The sequence below is a fragment of the Ambystoma mexicanum genome, chromosome 10 (genome assembly GCF_040938575.1).
Source record: "Ambystoma mexicanum isolate Mex_15411 chromosome 10, UKY_AmexF1_1, whole genome shotgun sequence".
Classification (NCBI taxonomy): domain Eukaryota; kingdom Metazoa; phylum Chordata; class Amphibia; order Caudata; family Ambystomatidae; genus Ambystoma; species Ambystoma mexicanum.
This window is the reverse complement of record NC_090932.1, coordinates 326,435,237-326,451,663: the sequence shown is the minus strand read 5'-3', so window position 1 is coordinate 326,451,663 and position 16,427 is coordinate 326,435,237.

Here is a 16,427-nt window from a genome sequence, read left to right as displayed (position 1 = left end):
ATCCGATTGAAGGCTTGCATCAAAGCGGATCGATTCAGTCGCTTTATGCCATTTTTAAATGATATAATTTCCCATCCTATGATGGTGGTGGATAGCTTTAAGGGTTCCCCTGCTAGTTCGTAATCCCCCCCCGGATGGTCTGGAGATACCCCCTGTAGATTTTGATTCTCACCTATGCCCTTTGCCTTTCGTGCAGGGAAAGCTTTCTTGTCAATCTCTCGATTTAGGCCGGGATGGGGTGCCTGAGGGGATTCGTGATTTCCTGGAACCAACACCTCTGGAATCTTCGTATCCAAGTCCTTCTCACTATTGCATGATGGAGTACCAACGCCCCTACCTATTTGCGTGATTTTGTTGTCTATCGGTTTAAAGAAGTTGGGTAGCTGCGTCTGGGATGCAGAATGTCCACACTCTTCATTCATCAAATGCCTCGTTTGACGGTACTGTTTTTTTTGGTTTTTATTGGAGATTATTTCCCCAGGTCCCCCACCATTTGGAGGAAATTGCGCTACTGTAGCGTTTGTCTGTGTTACGGGGCACTAGTCTTCCCTATTTTTGATTTAGTTTTTTCATTTCCCTTTACATGCGGGATCAAGTCCTGTTGCGATGTTTTGGACACCTTTTCCCGAGCAGCTTTCCTTTTCAAGGCACGGAAAAATAGCCTTTTTTCCTTCCTTGATATAAAGGATCGCTCTTCAGGTTGTGGGGGGCTTTTAACAGCCGGAGCTTGCGTGTTGGCAAATGCAGACGGAATGCTAGTGGGCGCACTAACCATTTGACTGTCAATCTCAAATAGATTGGTTAGTGCCGAGGGGCTATCAGGATAAAGTAAATGCGCATCCTCCATGCCGGATAAAGAAGGGCCCACTCTTTCCTCCCCTTGACTAGGTTGGAGAAAGAAAAGAAGCTGGTCCAACTTTTCCGCATGTAATGCCACTTCCCTACATAGTTGGACGTGCGTAAGGATCTGGCATGTATCAGTGGGTCTGGGGGCCATCAGTGTTTGGGCAAAAGATTGAGGAAATGCATACGTGACAGGAGGAGGATTCGTAACATTAGATTCGTTACCAGGTAAGTGTTCAAGATCTGTTTGGGTGGTTACAGAGGTCCTAGTAAGAAGTCCCTTTAGCAATGGTTTGGGCACGTCGGGAGCCTGTCTAAGGCTGTCTGCAAAGATAAAGCCCTCAAGTTTGGTAATTTTTAATAGAATTTCTGTGAGAGCTGTTTTACAATCTCTTAGTTCGTAATGGGTGTATTCGTGACCACGGTCTAATAGATTGAGTATTCTTGTAAGGACCGGGTAGGATGCCTCAAGAGATTGAATATCCCCTGTAGGTTCCAGAATATCAAAACCCAATGGATGCTGCGATGTCTTTTTTGAGGGTGAGTATGGTAAATCTGTATCCAAGTGATTATTGGCACGTGGCTGCCTGTTAGGAGAAGATGGCGGGGTCGGGGAGGATGGCCACGAGCTAGACACAGGCATCTTGGTGGACTGAGGTGTATTAACAAGCAGAGGAGGAGAGATATTCAAATCCTCCATGTGTAATCCAACTTTACAGTGCATGTGCACGTCAGCTCTTTTCGAGCTCGAAAAAGTAACAGGTGTCGAAGGACCAACCGATAACCTCACCCGTTTCTCTAAAGCAGCAAGTACCACCGGCGCTAATATAGAGTTATCAGAAGGGGAGGACGGGGTATCTTCATTAGGGTACTCAGGCTCCGGGGCAACAGTATCCATGCGGATACTAAGGAAGCTTTTACGAGGTGGTTTAGGTGACAACTTTCTGGGGTGCAATTTACACTCAGCGGTGGGTAACCCATTTGCAGCTGCTGCTTGTGCCTGGGATCGGGCATATCCAAATGCCACCTCATGTTTTATTAAGTCCTGTTCAGTGATTGGCCCCCAATGAGCTTCTAGGGCAGAGCTTGCAGTCGCCCCAGAAGGGCCAATGATTTCCAGAACTTTAGGAAGAAGCATTTTTTTATTTTTTCTACTTATTTTAGGAATTTTATAGGGCGAAGATTTCAAGGGGCGCCCTATTCGCAAGCTTGCAACCATTTATCCCAACCTTCAAATAGATGCAAAAAGTTAGAGGTTAAGACACTTACTTGCCCCGCACACCCTGCCTCACTGCCTAACAGCCCAACAGTCCACTTGGAGCCCACTTCGATCCGCGTGCGCGATGCGCGTGCGCAAGGGCTAAATAGGACGTCAGCGTCAGCAGGGGGCCGAGCAGCAGGAGCCGGGGGCGGAGCAAGTGTGTGAGTGACTGCAAAGAAATAGAAAGGGGGCCGAATTAGGTGTTTGGAGAGAAGCAAACAAGTATATACAATTTAGCGACTGCAATAAATGCCGCGGCAAAGCCGCGGCAGTCCTTGTTAAGGAAACTTTAAGATGGTCCACTAAGTAGCCGAGTTCATTACTTGTTAGTGTTCCCAATACGCGTTTCGTCTTCCAAAGACTTCCTCTCGCGCACGGCGCTGTGTCAAGCGAGTAAAGTCCAATGTAAGTCTGCAAACGGCAAACTTCATTCACAAAGTCCTGACATTGATCCATTAAGCCATGTATGCATTGGCTATCTCCGACCTGAAATCTTATTTTCAGTAGCACACATCCAATAGACCAGTACTCACCTCTGAGATGTAAGATCATTAAAAACCAAATATTTCTCTAGATCTTTGGTTTCCTCCTTCACCATACAGGCAACTAGACCTTGCAACAAATTCCCTGAAGTTGTCCAAGACATTAAGGATCTACTGTTGTTCCGTAAAATAAAACTCTACACTTTTAGAGAGCGCTGCCTGCATCCTTCTTTCGTAGGTCCTTGAATTTGCGCTTTGATATTGACAGGTTGATGGCGCATCATTGAGAAACAAAAAATAGTTTTGAATGATGCAATTTGTAAAGTCTATCTTGGCCAACAGGAGGTAAGCCCCAAATAGTTGGAATGGACAGGATTGAGAAAGGATAGAAGATCAGGATGGAATGGATGAGGAAACTAAGGGGAGTGAGGCCAGGGGGGTGAGGGTAATGAACTGTTTGTAAGTTATACACTGCATTGGTGAAGGGGATTTGTCGTGCACAAAAATCAATAAAATACTTTATATCAAAAAAAATAAAACAGAGAAACAAGAAATATAAATAAATAATTCTCTACTGCGAGTTTATCTAACAATAAATCCACTTGTGTTGAAGCAAATATTGACCTCCATAGTCTTTCTTCTATCACCTATATGGTCACATTTAATGTCAATAGTGGTATTCTGAGCAGGTCATGGAAGCCCTTCTCAAGTCATCAGCTATTTGAAAGCAAAAACTACACTAGGCTGTCCAGCTTCTGTCTCAGCACGCTAAGACAAATGAAGGCACAACACACATTAGCACCCAAGAAAATGTCCAGAGGTGCCTCATTCAGCTGAAATGATAGCATGCACCTGGAGCATCTGCACACATCTGCCTCGGTGAAATACAAGAAGTACATGCAAGGAGACAACTCATCATCCTTCTTTATCACCTTTGAGCGAGTGATTCAGACTGTAAGATGGTGCAAAAGTGCTGGGTAACAGTATGTTGTCCACCTGTTGGTTTGATACATGTCAACTGCATATCAGCATGCCATTCCTACTGTTGATATTCCATAGGTGGCTATACAAAAATTCCGTTGGAAAGGCATATGTAAGGAGACCAACAGGCAAGCCTTCGCTTACCCTGAGAGAGACTTTGACAGCTGGTTTACAGAATGAATAACTTGCTCTACCAATGGGTTCAGACATCATCGACAACAATTGCTGCACTGGTCAATCATAAGTCTTTGAAGCACTCAATAAGACGCTGCCTGGACCCTTCCTGCGGTCCATGAGCGACCCACACTCTATAATGCTTTCAATCTAACTTCCACCAATTACAATTCATGACTAGTGTGTATTCTGACACTGTAATGACCCTGTTTCAACAACACCTGATTGAGATAGATATGATCTAAACATTTTTTTCATTCTCAGATCTATAAACAGTAAACTACAATTAATGTAACATGTAATCACAATATTACAATACATAAGATACCAAATATACTTTTTGCTCTTTACATTTATTGCGCCTTCTGTGTATTCATGCTTTTTCCTACCTGTTTCAGTCCTCGCGTATTCTGAATACTGGACATTCTACAGGAGACCCTGCTAATCCTAATGTCAAGGAATGTTTAATTAGGAATAATAAAGTATATGTCGCCCAATCTGTAGATTAAATAGCTATAATAAGAATTACATTTGAAATGTATTTTCTTTGGTATCTACTTACGTATATTATCTACAGATATTATCGCTTGTTCTTAGTCGGGAGGGTCTTCTTTGCATCAAAACCTTCCATGAAGAGTCTATTAATGCCATATTTTGCAAAGCTGTTCTGTAATAAGAACAGCTTTCTTAGTAGACTAGGTATGGAGACTAGCACAGTAATAGCTAATCAATATAAGCCAGTGTCAGCATTTGATAATAGGAATTGTTACCTTGTGATTTCCTTGTTATATGTTGTTTCCCAATATTACATTTCATAGGTTAATCCCTTGTAAATGGTAGGGTTTCTCCTATTTAGTTCAGGCATTCTTGATTACAGGACAACACATCCTAAAATGTGGTATCCATAATGACCTTTGGTCCTCAAATCACCCTGTTTCTAACCCTATTATTGCCGTTCTTATTGTAAGTCCAGGGATTCAGATATTCCTGTACAAGGCTCCACCATTGCATGGGTATCAATGGTGCTGGGGTCCTTTACCTGTTTTATTTCGTTTCTGCTTTGCAAATATCTTGTGATGTTATAGGCACAATTCCCTGAAGTAGCGTTCCTACTTTGGGTCATAATGCTTGAACCAGCCAAGATACGCCAATGTTTTGCCCTAACGTTCCTCCATACTACTTGAATGTGCATTCAACACAATTTTCCATATTTGTTATTTCTAATTTAGAACCTGCTCAATTATTAATGATCCATCAAACTTCTGAATATGTTTGTATTTATGGAATTTTATGTATTTTTGAATATCATGAGCTCATGTTATGTAACTATGCAATGCTGTGTCAACCGAGTTATTTAAATGTTCTCTTTAAATTAACCTTGAGTTCACGTTCTACCTGCTGTGAACGCTGATGACCTCCGGGGAGGGGTAGATGATTAAGTCTGTAAATGTAGCCATGAAGGCAATAAGATGACTATGATCATAAAAGAGACTGTAGTGTTAGTTCGGATGACATATGTGCCTGAGAGTTTGCTATTTTTCTATTTATTAGAGCAAACAATGAATAAGGAAATAACCACTATTTGGCGTTACGTAACACTTGCCCGAAGAGCTTCCTAAAATGGACATTTGCGGAAACACTGCTGAAACACTGCTTTGGATGACCCTCAGGTGAACTGGGTGAAGGCCACTTGTGCCTCCACCTTGCAGTGCACTGGCTTAAACCAGCTTGGACAATGGAACCTTATTCTCAACCATAAGTGCGTCAGGAGGCATTGGCCCCACACCCATCACCTGAGGAGGACTACGCTGGATATCGTCAGACTAGAGTATCTGAGCCAGAAACAGAGGATCACATGATGATAAGAAAGACATGGGAAACAGAAGAAGGACTATGGATGCATACATTGAACCTTATTGTTATACCTTGTGAGGCGGAGAAGGGCAAACGGATGTGACCTGTATATGAGGAACCAGACCATGAGTGAAGATAAGGAGAAGTCAACTTGGAGGCGGGTGGGTTAGTTTAAAAAGATATCATATTATTAGAGTTATATTTCAATGGACTATTTGCAGATAGATTTGCCTGTATTCACTACACCTGCATCATTAGATTCCGATTAGCACTGTGCTCTAGTTGAAATTCCTAAGTGGCCTATGATGATTTGATCTTATGCCATTCAATTGCCTCATGTAACCTGGCTTTATGGCTTTGTGTAAGAAATATCTGCATTTGTTGTTGTCAATTTTGTATCAAGCATATGCTGTTTGGTGCCCTTCATCTGATGTTTCAAAGTCCGATGGAAATAATAATTTGTGCGATATTTTTGCTAACAGGGTGGCTTCATTTTTGTTTTCGTTTAGTTATTCGAGTCTTTATTTATTGTGTTGTTTTGTCTGTGTATTTTACAGACGTATTTTATGGCCAATGTCTATTTTTACCATTTTAAAGGCGTACTTACACCTACAAGCGGTCTGCATGGGAAGTACCCCGTTATTGGTTCCAAACCCCAACATATTGTTAGGGTATGTTTTAATAACTGTGATTTGATTATATCATTCCGCATTATCAAGTTTTTTCTTATATTCGTTTTCTTTTTACGCACTAACAATAGATATTCTAACTTCTGATGCCCTTTCCTTAAGATTTTACATGTTTTTACTATGTAGGCAATTTATCTTATAAAATGAATTAGTGAAAGTATTAACACATACCGTGCGGTCATACCTTGTTCTTTCATGCAATGCTAGCTTATTGTTGGGAAAGGATCTTTTGATTATAAATGTCACCATTTCTGGGGATATCTTCTCTCTTGTAGTTTATACATTAACATGTTTGATATCTTGCATATTCCAAATTGGCCCTACTCATCTTTTTAAGATGTATAAAGGGCCCAAAAGGAAGAATTTATGTTATATATTTTGCATGGTAGCTTTGATAATGTGGGAAAGCATTCTTATCTTTTTGCTTGTGAAAAGGTTTTACTAAGAACTTGGCCCTGGTGAAAAATCGCTTAATCCAATAACTTACCTTTCTGATTGCTTGTTGTATGAACCTCAAATCGGGGTTCTGAGAATTCAGCAAGTTAACAAACTGTTCTGCTTCTGGTAAGCTGCCTTGTCATCTAATTATTATATCATCACTATCCCACAGCCAAACTTGTATCACCATTTGCATATATTATAGAGTTTACAAACATTGCGACAATCAGATTAGATAGGATAGGGTCCATGGCTGGCCCCATCTCGGTAACTTCTATTTGTTGGTAAAGAGAAACCATGCATTGAAAATAACTATTTTTCAATACTAACTCTGTGCTCCATAGAAGAAATGAATTGTAAATTGGATCTTGATCTTTTCTCAACCATAACATTTCTTCTATTACTTCCAGCGTGGTATTCTGAGGTATGCAGCAACATAAAGATTAAATGTCAAAGCAAATTAAACTTTTGTTAGATGGATCAAATAGCATGCCTTCTATTTTCACATTTGTGTCAGTGGTAGCCTTCAGATAGGATTCGTTTCACTACCAAAAGTTTTTCGATATAAATCCACATACTTTGCTAAAGGTTCCAGAAGCTAAGAAGTTCCAGATCCTACCTCAAGGGGTTGTCCAATCATTTATGAATTATGGGTAAAATGTAGAGCACCGGATTTCTGGCATCTTCATTGATTGGAAATTCTGACTCTTGTTTGAAAATCCAGTCTCGCTCTTGTGCTTTACTTTATTGCACATTTTTGGTTTTAAAGCCACAGCTGGGTCTTTATCTGTTGTACGAAACTATATTGATCATTCAGTTGTCTTAGTCACTGCATGATATATACTTCTCTGTCTAAAATTTTGATGGCTCCTCCTTTATCCTCTTTACCAATAATTATTTCTGTGTTATTGAGTAGTTGCATAAGGCCTGTTTTTCTTGTTTGTTAAAGTTGATGTAACTTTAGTGTTACTTTCTTCCATTTGAAATCCTCCAACACTTTTTGTTAAATAACTATGGACTCTAGGAAATGAGTCTATAAAGGTGGATACAAATCCAATTTTTTCCTCTGAATCCTGTTGTATTTTTACTTGATATCTACTCTTAAAGAAATAAATCCTTTGGTTGAATTTTTTGAATGAATTGTTAGTATTCTCTCCTAACCCGAAAGGGATCATAACATGTCATCAATACAAACCCCAAACATTTATTGAGGGATTGCTCTTCCTCTGATGTTAGTGAATACTTAGAAAGATTAATAACCGACATTTCTGCTCTATGTGATTTTCTGGTGGTCCTCCCGATCCTCTCTCTTTGAGCCGGCGCCTAAAATATCTTCTTGGTCTTTCATTTCAATGAGCTCTCTTTCCTCGTCGTCTAGGGGGTCTCCATGTGAATATTGTCCTCTCTTGGATTGATGTACTCTTTTTCCAGTGTTGTGCTGCTACTATCTTCACTTACACTGTACCATGTGTTTCTGAAATGTAAAATTCTACAATGTTTATTTTCACTAGTGTTTTCATTAAGGGCATTTGTTTTGTATCCTTCATGGATGTTAGGAAAACTCTCTTCATGAGCAAAGATGTTAAAGGTTTTTGAGAACACGCTGTGGAAGACCATCTACCAAGACATTGACAGAGATGTTGTGCAACACGGATTTGTGAGGACCCGAACAAGCACTGGAATGGCTGGAAGAGGTGTGTATATGGGATGGTGGTGAAACATCTGCAGGAGTTTACAGGCACTGGAGGCAGCCTACCACCCCACCTTTAGCTCCAGGAGCGGGACATGGGCATCAGTGAGCTGGCCAGTCTTGGGGGATTTGGAGGCCTAGAAAGTGAAGCAGCCAGACAACTTTTTAAATTACTCTACTCAGGGACACACAAAACTGTGCTTGATAACTATTATAGTCACGTGACAAAATCGCATGTAATCATATGTATGCTGCTGCACAGTAAACATATACCAGGAGAAAGGAAACACACTGCTACAATGCTACCTCTTGCAGGTGGCACAGATCACCGTGGGTGGTAGCCCTTTTGCAAAAAGCAGACCACAGTGTTGAAGACCCCAGTACAGCACCAGGGCGTGGGGGCATACTGGCTCACCCGGCTGCTGTTGAGCAGTCAATGCCACCCTCCATCTTGTGGTCCCTCTGGCTCAGGGACACTGAGTGCATTAGAGTGCAATGGAGTGGGCTGAACCCACTAGGGCCAAGTCCAGATAATGCCGAGGGGGGCTGTAACCACTGCACAAACCTTTGTGCCTTGACAACAGCTCACAATAAATTCTACCCTGCCACCTCCCTCCACCATGCAGCCTCAGAACAGTCCAAGATTCCATGGCTGGCCTCCTTCTCTGCAAACAGGTAATAGATGCAGTGCATGAACAACTACGGAAAAATGTGGTGGGAGTCTGTGGCAACATTTTCCAGCTACTGGTCAGGATGTCTGGGGATGCTTGTGGTCTCGTGCAGAAGGGATGTGACCTAGCAGTTTTCTGGACTACTGCTTTTGGCGTGGGGACAGGCATGATTTGCATACAGTCTTTCCCCTTTCTGTAATGGCTTGGCAGGCGAAGAAAGATGGTCTGGAGGGTTGCCCAGAGCAACGCCAGAGGTTAAGATTAATTCTTACCTTCCAGCCATCACCTCTTTTATTTTGCTTTGGTTAAGATGAAGGAGGCCATGGGAGAAGTCATCAAACACCCTAAGGGAGGAACTATGAATGGATGCTGTGGAAAACCTGATGTTATGTTGTACCGGGCAGAGAAATGAATTCAGTGCTTGAATCAGTACCTTGAGAATGAAGGTTGAGTTATGCCATTGCAAGAGCGAGAGTGCTCTGAAAAGAGCTTCTGGCACACAAATGCAGTACCATACATTGGATGTGAAAAGGGCTTCAGCACGCAATGTGGATCCAATTTGCCTGGTATTTCAGCCACTGTGGCTTGAATGTAGCCATTTTAATATGATATATTCCAAACAAGGTTTGTGCTGTTGGGTCATGTGGGATACCATTGAATGGTACACCTACACACTGGCCTTCTCCCCTGTGTCTCTCTCTGGGTAGCCTATTCCTACTCTTGGACAGCTGCAATTACTAGGATGGGAATGTGCGTCATAGCAATGAAAAGTACTCTTCCGCCATCCATATCAGCAATCATTTGTGCTCTTACATAGTGCTTCATGCCATTTTCTTCTCGATTCTAAGCACTGCAATAAGAGTTGTTCTTAATACACCATTGAATGCTACTCAATTTATGAACCTAAACAAAAGAATGGAAGAGCCAGCAGGCCTTGCTCAGTATTTGCACTTTTGAAGTGTAGCATCTCTCCTTGTGAGTGCCTGCGCACTATCCGTGATGTGGCAGGACTGGCCCCTGCTCATGTGCCTCTTTTACGGGGGCCCAACATATGATTTCTGACAGTTGTTGGCAATAGGGAAGTAATGGAGGACATTTCTGGTGTTTTGCCCCATTTGCACAATTCCTGCCATGAGCAGGTCGTGTGTTCCCGGGCACACAGAGACTCTGCATGTTTTCTCTGCATGCCCATTCTCTTGGTATGTTGTCGCTCTGTGGGCTCCGTTTGCATGTGGTTTCGTCCTCACATACTCCCTGAAAATCTGCCCTAATGTGTAGCATGGGAGGGTGCAGAGAAAGCAGGCACATTGAGGGAGCCGGCGGCTTGCCCCTGCATCCGCCCTCAGATGAATGCGGGTGCAAGTCCCTAGGCAAAATAGATTCTTCTGAAGATGTTACAGAAGCTCCTGTGATCTTAGGCTGTGTCGGAGCCGCTAATCTGTTCCCCTCTGCCTACTGTGTTCATTATTCGGTGGACTCAGACCAATTGCTTCCTCAAGCAATAGAAACCAAAGGCATGCTTGGGTTGGGTTGGGTTTGACGGGCCCTGGTCACCAGACGTACCACCGCATTCTTTTCATGCATTACCTTACCACAGCAGTTGAACTAAACAGTGTTCCTCTGAGAATGAATCTGTGGCCATTAGAATGAGGCTCCCCGTGGAATGGTGGACATGTTATTCACCCCAGACAGGTGAATCCTCCCTGCCTGCTTTGTTATAAAGGCCTAAAATAATTCCTTACTTAATCCCAATCTAAAGTGGGCCACGGTGCAGATGCCCAGTCCACCACTGGCGATATCAGGCAGCCATGTCGCCGGTATGGGAACAGGGTGGGAGAGCAATCGGGGAGGGAGAGTGGAGGGAGAGTGAAGAGAGGAGAGAGGAGAGAGGAGAAAGAGATGAGAGAGGAGAGAGGAGAGAGGAGAGAGGAAAGAGGAGAGGGGAGAGAGGATAGAGGAGAGAGGAGAGAGAGGAGCGAGGAGAGAGGGGAGAGAGGAGAGAATAGAGAGGAGAGAGGAGAGAGGAGCGAGGAGAGAGGGGAGAGAGGAGAGAGAATAGAGAGGAGAAGAGAGAGGAGAGGGGAGAGAGGAGAAAGAGATGTGAGAGAGGAGAGAGGAGAGAGGAAAGAGGAGAGGGGAGAGAGGATAGAGGATAGAGGAGAGAGAGGAGAGAGGGGAGAGAGGAGAGAATAGAGAGGAGAGAGGAGAGAGGGGAGAGAGGAGAGAATAGAGAGGAGAGAGGAGAGAGGAGCGAGGAGAGAGGGGAGAGAGCGGAGGGGAGAGAGGATAGAGGAGAGAGAGGAGCGAGGAGAGAGGGGAGAGAGGAGAGAATAGAGAGGAGAGAGGAGCGAGGAGAGAGGGGAGAGAGGAGAGAGAGAATAGAGAGGAGAGAGGAGAGAGGAGAAAGAGATGAGAGAGGAGAGAGGAGAGAGGAAAGAGGAGAGGAGAGAGAGGAGAGAGGAGAGAGGAGAGAGAGGAGCGAGGAGAGAGGGGAGAGAGGAGAGAATAGAGAGGAGAGAGGAGAGAGGAGAGAGGAGCGAGGAGAGAGGGGAGAGAGGAGAGAGAGAATAGAGAGGAGAGAGGAGAGAGGAGAGAGGAAAGAGGAGAGGGGAGAGAGGATAGAGGAGAGAGGAGATAGAGGAGCGAGGAGAGAGGGGAGAGAGGAGAGAATAGAGAGGAGAGAGGAGAGAGGAGAGAGGGGAGAGAGGAGAGAGAGAATAGAGAGGAGAGAGGAGAGAGGAGAGAGGAAAGAGGAGAGGGGAGAGAGGATAGAGGAGAGAGGAGAGAGAGGAGCAAGGAGAGAGGGGAGAGAGGAGAGAATAGAGAGGAGAGAGGAGAGAGGAGAGAGGAGCGAGGAGAGAGGGGAGAGAGGAGAGAGAGAATAGAGAGGAGAAGAGAGAGGAGAGGGGAGAGAGAGATGGAGGTAAGAGGGAAGATAATAGAAAGGAGAGAGAGAGAAGAGAAGAGAAAGGGGAGAGAGAGAAAGATGAGGGTAGAGAGGAGGGAGACAAGAGAGGAAAGAGGCGAGAGGAGAGAGAAAGAGGAGAGTGGAGAGAGGATAGAGGAGAGAGGAGGGAGAGGAGCGAGGAGAGAGGGGAGAGAGGAGAGAATAGAGAGGAGAGAGGAGAGAGGAGCGAGGAGAGAGGGGAGAGAGGAGAGAGAGAATAGAGAGGAGAGAGGAGAGAGGAAAGAGGAGAGGGGAGAGAGGATAGAGGAGAGAGGAGATAGAGGAGCGAGGAGAGAGGGGAGAGAGGAGAGAATAGAGAGGAGAGAGGGGAGAGAGGAGAGAGAGAATAGAGAGGAGAGAGGAGAGAGGAAAGAGGAGAGGGGAGAGAGGATAGAGGAGAGAGGAGAGAGAGGAGCAAGGAGAGAGGGGAGAGAGGAGAGAATAGAGAGGAGAGAGGAGAGAGGAGAGAGGAGAGAGGAGCGAGGAGAGAGGGGAGAGAGGAGAGAGAGAATAGAGAGGAGAAGAGAAAGGAGAGGGGAGAGAGAGATGGAGGTAAGAGGGGAGATAATAGAAAGGAGAGAGAGAAAAGAGAAGAGAAAGGGGAGAGAGAGAAAGATGAGGGTAGAGAGGAGGGAGACAAGAGAGGAGAGAGGCGAGAGGAGAGAGAAAGAGAGAGGAGAGAGGAGAGGGGGAAAGGAGGAGAGAGAGAGGCAAGAGAGAAGAGGAGAGAGAGGAGGGAGAGAGGAGAGAGAGAGAAGAAAGAAGAGAGGAGGGATGGAGGGTGGAGCTAGAGAGGGGAGGGAAAAGAGGAGATAGAGAGGGGAGGGGGAGGAGAGATAGAGAAGAGAGACGAGCGAGAGATAGGGAAGAGAGGGGAGAGAAGAGAGCGAGAGAGAAAGAGAGAGGATAGAAAGAGAAAGAGAGAGAAATAGAGAGAGAGAGAGAGAGAGAGAGAGAGAGAGAGAGAGAGAGAGAGCGAGAACAGTTTTTGGTTGTCTCGCTCTTCATTCCTGCAGCCTTCCACCCTGAGCAGCGGCCTTGTTTATGCTTGGGAGCATTACAGTACCGTGTCAGAGGCAGCCAATTAGCGAGAGAAAAATGCTTTTCTGGCCGAATGAACCTAGTCTTTAAAAGAAAGTCTAGCCTCGCCTCCAGACGGTCGGCCAGCGCCTGCAGCCTGTCTGATGGCAAGCCTAAAAATAGGTGGCTGAGAGCACCTCCGGCAGACCCAGAATAGCCCGAATTTTCACTACAGGGGCTTCAAAAAAAGGGCTCTTTTAAATGTCTCCCGCGTGCGTGGCGTAATGCGCCACATGTGTGTCATGGCTCGCTGCTGTGATGAGGTGTGGCGAGAGGGAGGGTGGCTATTAGAGGGTGCCTACGCTAAAGAAAAGTGTTCCCGTCAGCCAAAAGACTTGTTAGAATACCTCCTGGCTTGTTTGAGCTGGTCTAAGAAGCTCTATTACAATGCGCTGAGAAATAACACATTCTTTTATGTTCGGTGTAATTTATCATTTGTTATTATTGCTGATTCTTTTTATTTGTTGTGTATATAATTTTATAAACTGACCAGAAATAACACATTCTTAGGCAAGACTTATCTGCGTTCAGAGTGTTGTTCCGGATCTCACCCATGGGGGGCGCTATTGAACATTGTTATAAGAGACAACCTGGCCTACAGCGCGTGTAGATAGCATGAGATCAGTGTCTGCAGAAGGAAAGCGGGGCTGGGGCGGGAGGTTGGCTCGGGAGGATAGCTCAGGGGCAACGTGCTCGCCTTGGAAGCAAGACGACACAGACAAACACACGTTCGATCCCCAGGTCCGCGCTTAGAAACCTCTGGGTATTAAGCGCGCTAGAAATAACCAATCCTAGCGTATCATAAATGCCAGTCTGGTCAGCTAAAGTGGGCTTTCAGAGTCAGCAACCCGTCATATGTACATTTGCCAATGTCATTGTAGGCGATTCTCCATCTGCTTGCAAGACCTTTCATTGGCGCCTCCATCGCCAAACTGATCTGACTGACTCTGACTGACTCTCTTGTGTACAGCCCCTTCAATTGAGCTAGCAGGTGGGCTGCCACCTCCTTCATATGATCTGCCTGGCTCCTGGGGACCAGTGTGCAGGCTACCGCCCAGACCTTCTCACTGGGTCCAGGTGACAAGGAGCACTCACGCTGCCCCCAGGGCAGGCCCACGAATGGGACAGAGACAGGACAAGCTGTTGGTAATGCTGACGTCAAGGGCTTGAGGGGGGCGGGGGCGTGAGGCGCATGATGGACAGGTGTGAAAGCTGAATATAGGGTTGTGGGTGTGTCTCTGAACTATGAGACTGTCTGTTTAGAGATATGGCACTATGCTTATGATGCCATCTGCCCTCTTATGTGAAAAGGAGAGCTAGCAATTCTGTCCATGGGAAGCCATCTTCCCGTTAGCATGCAATTCTGCACACATGAGGGCCTCTCTTTCACTTTCCTCTCTGCTTCCCTTGACCTGTATGCACGCGTGTATGTGCCATGGCGAGCATGTGCACCTTCCCCGTTAGTGTGCTGCAGCGCTGGCGCCCCTCTTGTCACTGCCTTCAGTCTGGTGGTTGGCACACTCTGAGGATGTCTGCTCCCTGGCAGGGCGCAGGCCGATGGGGTGACTGTAGCCTACCGAGCCTACTATATCTAGGTACCAGGGCAAACCTCAGCTTCATGGAACCCCGCTGGAGAAAAATCATTTCTTACAGCGGCTTACTTTCTTGGTAGCAATGCTGAACGGAAGTGTAAGGATGGGAGAAACCCATAGTACAACTCAAATAATAAGTACAAAAAGATGAAACACAAGATTTTATAAATTACTAAACAATATTCATGGAATTACCTTTATTTAAAGTTTTGGGGTGTCTCGAGTCAGGCATGGGTGTCCTTTAGGAGTCAGGAGGGCCTGTAGTCATGACCACAATGGGTTGCTATGTCTCAGCCTGGGATACCTGCACTTTTGCAACCTGTGGGGCCTTGCAGATCCTCAAAACGGACCCAGTTGCTGTTAGCACAGATGGAATGACGAGCTATTACTATTAACTTATATGTTTCCACCACTTCCAGGGACAGGCATGTTGCATTAGACAAATGGACGTTGTGGGTTATGATGTCAATCGCGATATCACCGGGTTATAGTGGCAAACAGAATGTGTTGGCAAGAGGTTTTAGCTTTGCCCTCTCCTGTCTCTCAGTTTTGAGTGTGACATACAGGCAGTCCATGAGGGCCACACCCCACCTCTCCTGCCCCAATGGCTCAAGCAGCATAAACATCTGCCTTCACAATACCTTGCCCAGTGCTCATGGGCTCAGCTCAGGTGGTGCTCAGTAACGGAGCGCGTGATGCCGCATGGTCCACAACACCTTACTCTCCCACCAAGCTCCTGGCCTGCATGCCATAATGGTGCGTGTACAAGAGTAGTGCAGCTCCTGGTTGATTCTGGCCTTGGTGACCCAACAGCCTTGGCATTTACTTTTTCCACCTTCTGTGACAACTATAGGCCTAAGCTACCGCCTAGAGTCGGGGACACTGCCTTCACCTCCTTCACTTTACCCCATCTCTCTCTCTCTCTCTCTCTCTCTCTCTTTCTCTCTCTCTTTCTCTCTCTCTTTCTCTCTCCCTCTCTCTCTCTCGCTCTCTCTCTCTCCCTCTATCCCTCTCTCTGTTTCTTATTCAAAGCGGTGATGTATACTGTGCCTCAGATAGAACATTTCTCAGCACATGGGAAGACGATCCTAATCTGCTACAATGTTGCAGAGCTGAAGTGTGCATGCCACATGGGCGCTGCGTACAAGTGTGCCGCTACAGTGCATGCCCAGAATGTAGAGTTCCCAGCACTGCAGCACGGTCTTTTCATGGGATAGACATGAGTTGGCATGGCTGGTTCTTTGAGGGAATCCTGATCCTAGTTCTCTTGATAATTGGCAGGTTAAGCCCAAATGCCCGGATGAACCTGCCACTGCGGTTGTTGACGACCTGGTTCCAGCCGTCATTCTCCGCACTATGATCCTCAGAACCCAGCTATAAAAGCAATTGTAATAGGCACTCCAGAAAACCAAGGATTTTGTGGGATGGGGTCATCAGAACTGGCACCAATTTTTCCACAGTGCATATCTTGGTCCACCTGGTTGAAGGCACTTTTTCTGGTTGGTAGCAGTCCTATCATTTTTGGGGTACATCTGTGAAGTCCTTTGGTAGAACAGGGACAGCATAATACCACAGAACACCCAACTGCCAGGGACGCCAATTGGGGGTCACCAGCGGTGGCAGCTGTGATCCCTGAGGTTTCCCTTGCTACCCCTGTGGTCTCCCTTGCTACCCCTAAAAAAGGGGGGGAAATATATATATATATATATATATATATATATATAT